Source organism: Rhinoraja longicauda, chromosome 12 (genome assembly GCF_053455715.1).
Source record: "Rhinoraja longicauda isolate Sanriku21f chromosome 12, sRhiLon1.1, whole genome shotgun sequence".
NCBI classification, from domain to species: domain Eukaryota; kingdom Metazoa; phylum Chordata; class Chondrichthyes; order Rajiformes; family Arhynchobatidae; genus Rhinoraja; species Rhinoraja longicauda.
In genome coordinates, this window is record NC_135964.1 from 46,470,063 (window position 1) to 46,476,062 (window position 6,000).

Below are 6,000 nucleotides of genomic sequence, written 5' to 3' on the forward strand. Positions count from 1 at the left end.
TGCATTTAATAATCCTATGCAAAATTTAAACATTATAGAAATTAGCTTTATATTAATGACCCACAGTGGGCTTCCCCTTAGAATAATATAGATGCAATTAAAATCATATTAATGGGAACATTAAGCCCTAAATATGCTGCAATGGGAGGCACTATGAACTATGTATTTTCAACTTAATTTTTGATGATAGTTTACAAGCTTATGATTCATACCTGTTTCAATCAGTTTCAAGATCTCCATAAATCTCATCCAGATCTTAAGAATCTCAAATTCATTAGCATTCTTGCAAGAGATGTTGAGTGAAGGATGTATTGGATCCGAAAAGCTAACGAATGAAGTTAGCCTGGGTTAAAAGGTTAAAGGTATGTACAAACAGATAAGACCACAAACGTCTTTACACAATATTTTATTTGAAGAAAGTAATTTGGATTTCAGTAGGAAAATCACAACTGTCTGTAACATGTAAAATATATATATAATGTATTTAGAGTACCAGTCATACTCTTCTAAACTATGGCCTTGCAGAAAATAAAGAATAATCGTGCCTTCTTCAAGGCCATCGTTTAGAGTTCGGCAGGTGATCTACCATTACTTGAGGGCATGGGAGAGCGATGGCAGAATTGTAAATCCTACGAGAAGATTTTATCATTCTTGCTGAAGGCAATATCTGTCATTTAGTTAAATTGTTGAAATGTTATGATGATGGATAAAGCTAATGATGAGGGTGAGACAAACTGGAGCCACCTGGCCTGAGATGATGATTTACTAGGTTAAGTTGCCTACCTTTCTGTCACATTGAGCAACAATTACCTGGTGCTAGTTGTTAGCTTTAGTTGTGAAACTAATGCTCCATTAGAATGTCGATAGTGTCAATGAGATCTCTCGTTTTTCTAAATTCTAGTTTCTTGCTTAAGAAACATTCAGACAAGTACATGGTTAGGACAGGTTTAGGTGGATATGGGCCAAATGCAGGCAGATGGGACTAGTGTAGATGGGACATGTTGGTCGATGTGGGCAAGTTGGGCCGAAGGGCCTGTTTCCACGCTGTATGAATCTATAACTAGAGAATACACACTTGGTCTACTCGATCTCATTGTAAAAAACGGCCATTTCTGGAACCTCTTTCTGTCACACTTCTTGTTAAGGAAAGTATATCTAATTTTAGTTAAGTAGGCAACAGCTACACCATACCTGAGGCGTGGTGTCACCAACAGCCTATATAATTGCACTATACTCAAATCTTTTTGCAATAGTAGTCAACATACCTCTTTCTGTCTGAATTATTTGCTGCAACAGCATATTAGCTATCAGTAACTAGAGTGACTAGACCAGCATCACAAGTAGAAGGAGTGGTGAAGAAGGCATATGGTCTGCTTGCTTTTATCGGTTGGGGCATTGAGTCAGGAAATTATGTTACAGATTTATAGGACTTTGGTTACGCTGTATTTGGAGTATTGTGTGCAGTTTTGGTCACCCCATTACAGGAAGGCTACCAGGCGTTGGAGTGGATGGAGGAGCGGTTTATCAAAATGCTGCCTGGATTAGAGGGTATTAGCTATAAGGAGAGGTTGGAAGTGTGGTAGTGGAGGCAAATACGATAGTGGCATTTCAGAGGCTTTTTGGCATGTGGATATGCAGGGAATGAAGGAACAAGGATGTGCAGGCATATGAAATTATCTTACCGTCATTTTTGGCACAAATGAGGTGGACTGAAGGACCTGTTCCTGCGTTATATTTTTACATGATGTAAACTTGCATTATTTTCTCTGGAGCATCAGAGGGTGAGGGGAGACCTGATAGAGTGTGACATAAATGGAGTAGGCAGTCAGTATCTTTTTCCCAAGGTGGAAATATTAAAGACTGGAGTGCATCGCTTTAAGGTGAGGTGGGAGGGGGCAAGTTTTTACACTCAGTGGTGGGTGCCTGGACAGTGCTGCCAGGGGTGGTGGTTGAAGTGGATCTGATGAGGCTTTTGGATAAGCACATGGATAAGCAGGGAATTGAGGGGTATGGATTACGTGCTGGCAGATGAGATTAGTTTAACTTGAGATCATGTTTGGCACGGACATTGTGGGCTGAAGGGCCTGTTCCTGTATTGTATTGTTCTATGTTCCATGTTAGTATGCAAGGACACCCATATCCCTTTGAATATTGGCATTTCGCAATCTGTCATCAATGTAAAAATACACAGCTTTTCTGTTTAATGCACCAAAGTGGATGATCTCACGTTTTCCACATTATAATCCATTTAGCGTGCTCTCAGCCACTCCCTTAGCTTGTTTTTGTCCTCTTGACCTCTCTGTACATCCTTTTTACTGATTACAATACTGTCTGGTTTTCTATCATCAGCAAACTTGGCAAAATAACACTTGCTTTCTCAAAAAAAAGTGGTGATAAAGGTTGTGGGCTATTATTTACAGCAACATGCAGGCCTGTTATCTCCGTCAGAATTAGAATTTTCATAGGCCAGTTTCCTGTTGAGCAGCACTGTAAAAGAATGACTCAATTGGTTCACTGTTACATGTCATGGCATTCAGTTTGAACAGTGAATTTAGTTTAGTTTAGGGATACGGCATATCGTAAAGGCTAATTTGCTACCTAATTAATGGAAGACACTAATAATCTTGCAAAATGGCCATATGTAATATAATACAACACTCAGAAAAAATTTAAAATAGACATGGGTCAGGGTATTAAAGTAGATACATGAATCGTAAGAGCAGAAATGCAGTTTAATAAGCCCACCAAAAATAGGTTCTATTTATTTCTCATAAATAGATTTTTGTTTCTATAAAACTATTGTACTTTTAACGAGATGAAAATGCCAAACAAATGTAATTTCGCTGCCCACCATCCAGCTCCCACCGGTCAGCTAATGTTTGAGATTAAGTAGTGCAGCTGCTAGCCAAGCATACACAATGATTCATCTCAGTGAATTTTGTTATGTCCACTGAGGAAACAGATCTTAGTTTGACTTCAAACTGTAAAGTGTGGGGTTAAGATGAAATATCTGGGTCATGTCAGGTTCTAGGTTTATTGACAGAATGGATTATAAGGTGTTCATAACTTCATAAGTTCATAAGTTATATGAGCAGAATTAGGCCACTCAGCCCTTCAAGTCTATTCCGCCATTCAATAATGCCCTGATCTATCTTTCCCTCTCATCCCCATTCTACTGCCTTATCCCCATAACCCCTGACAGTCTTACTGATCAAGAATCTGCCTTAAAAATATCCATTGACTTGGCCTCCAAGGTGTTAGTTAATAGTTTTCCCCACTGGTTCAGTTATATTAATGTAGTTGTGTCCTGGAGGTGTGTGTTTTCCATTAGGGTGCATTAGACTGTGATCATCTGATATGCAGAAGCAACGGTGGTATATACGGAATGATACCCCTGATCGTAGGGGTGCAAGTGAAATAGGCGGCTGATCATTATCTCCGTAGTTTTCACCATGGCTTTTCTCTCAGTGTGCTCCGACAGAATTTTCACCTAAGGCCAAGCTTTTCGTAGTTTACACAGTGCACAGACAATTCGGTGACTTTGCACTGTCATCACTGCTTGAAGATAAAGCGGCCAAACAAACAAAGTTTCCATCACAGTGCGGTCTCCCAGTCTAATGATTTACTCAGAAGCTTAAAGCAAACAGAATCAGATCATGTGTCCACAATTTATAAGGATGGGTCTAGTGGATGAGGAACAAAAAGGTAGACCTAAACTTGCCCCCGTCCTCACCTCTTGGTAAATCTTTGATCGTAGGGTGGCTATCACCAATATAAGGTTACACTGTATTACCTTTCTCAGTGAGCTGTCTATGCTGAAATATTTGACACTGTGAAATAACTATTCGATGCTAAAGGACTAAATATCTAGAATGGGAGGTTATTTATTCAACAATCTAAGCCGAGACTCCTACATTGCAATGTAACACTGATAATTAATACCAGACACATTTTGCAAAGAGTAGCAAGGCAATACAGGCAGTAATACATGTATTAAACTTTAGTTTAGTTTAGTTTAGTTTAGTTTGGTTTAGTTTGGTTTGGTTAGTCTAGTTTAGTTTATTGTCACGTGTACCGAGGTACAGAGAAAAGCTTTTGTCGTGTTCTAACCAGCCAGCAGAAAGACAATACAAGCTTACGATCGAGCCATACACAGTGTATGATACATGATAAGGAAATATCCGCAAAATATTGGATAAGGTTTGAACTCAATTATTGAGAGTATGCATAAAAATCACTTGTGTGACAATATTTCAAATTAAAAGTCAAAGCATAATCTAAAAGGAACAACTTTCCTTGACTCCCACATGAATCTTAGGTGAATTGCTTTTTAGTAAGTATATATAATGTTTTGTGCCTTTTATACGTTTGACTTTCTTTTATAATGTTGACTAGAGCAGATCATTCTGAGATTCACAATGGATGCCCTGACTTCAGAAGCATGTAAAATGTTCTGTAGCTTGGGATCAAAAATGACTTCCCGTCCTGTTCTGTGGGTTTGATGTAGCCAACAGCACTCTGCCACAAATGAACAGTCAGGCATATGAATAATTTGCTGACAAATAGGATTAGTATTGATGGGCAAAATGGCAGGAATAGACATGATGGGTTGAAAGGCCTGTTTCTGTGCTGTCCAACTATAACTAATTTGGATGCCCGCTTTACACTATGCCACTGGTAACTACAGATGCTGGAATCTTGAGTAATCAGAGTCTGAAGATTAGCGCTAACATGAAACATCTTCTTTCCATGTCCTCCAGATATGCTCTCTGACCCTCTGAGTTACTCCAGAATGTTGTGCTTTATTTAGGCTGAGCTTCCCCCTACTCCCAGTGTATGTTCTCAAAGTTCCCAATGCCTTCCCTAAATGTGTCTCCACTCTGAGAGATCATAAGGTCATAAGTGATAGGAGTAGAATTAGGCCATTCAGCCCATCAAGTCTACTCCGCCATTCAATCATGGCTGATCCATCACTCCCTCCTAACCCCATTCTTCTGCCTTCTCCCCATAACCTCTGACACCTGCATTAATCAAGAATCTATCTATCTCTTCCTTAAAAATAACTACTGACTTGACCTCCACAGCCTTGTGTGGCAAAGAATTCCACAGATTCACCACCCTCTGATGAAGGAAATTTCTCCTCATCTCCTTCCTAAAAGAATGTCCTTTAATTCTGAGGCTATAACCTCTAGTCCTAGACTCTCCCACTAGTGGAAACATCCTCTATGAATCCACTCTATCCAAGCCTTTCACTATTCTGTATGTTTCAATGAGGTCTCCCCTCATTCTTCTAAACTCCAGCGAGTACAGGCCCAGTGCCAACAAATGCTCATCATAGGTTAACCTACTCATTCCATCATTCTTGTAAACCTCCTCTGGACCCTCTCCAGAGCCAGCGCATCCTTCCTCAGATATGGGAATTGCTCACAATATTCCAAATGCGGCCTTATAGAGCCTCAGCATTACATCCCTGATTTTGTATCCAACCCCTCTTGAAATAAATGCTAGCATTGAGTTTGCTTTCTCACCTGGTAATCTTTTCCCATGACAGAGCTCAGAATGCTTGCATTTGGAGACTGAAGTCAGGCTTGAGAATAACCTAATTAATGAAGTTAGTGTTTCAATGCTGAGGATGTTGACTTGGAGAAGACACTGACATTTGTTCACCCTGTGGATATAGAGTTTTTTTGAGATGTGGCATTGATTTTACCTTCCCAGATGTTTCAGGTTCATATCTTAGGAAGGCAAGTTTCAAAGAGGCATGGAAGTCAAGGTTCTTCTGTGTTTCAGATCATGATCTTCAACTACATTGTTCCTCAGATGGCCAAAGGATGTGCTGGTGCACTGGGGACAATGTTGAATTGGAAAAAGGAAGCCCACACAGACCAGGGAGAATGTGCAAACTCTGGTTGGATAGCACTGGAGGTCAGGATTGAATCTGGGTCACTGAAAGTGCAAGGCAGCAGAGCTACTTGTTGCACCATTGTATCGTGCACCATC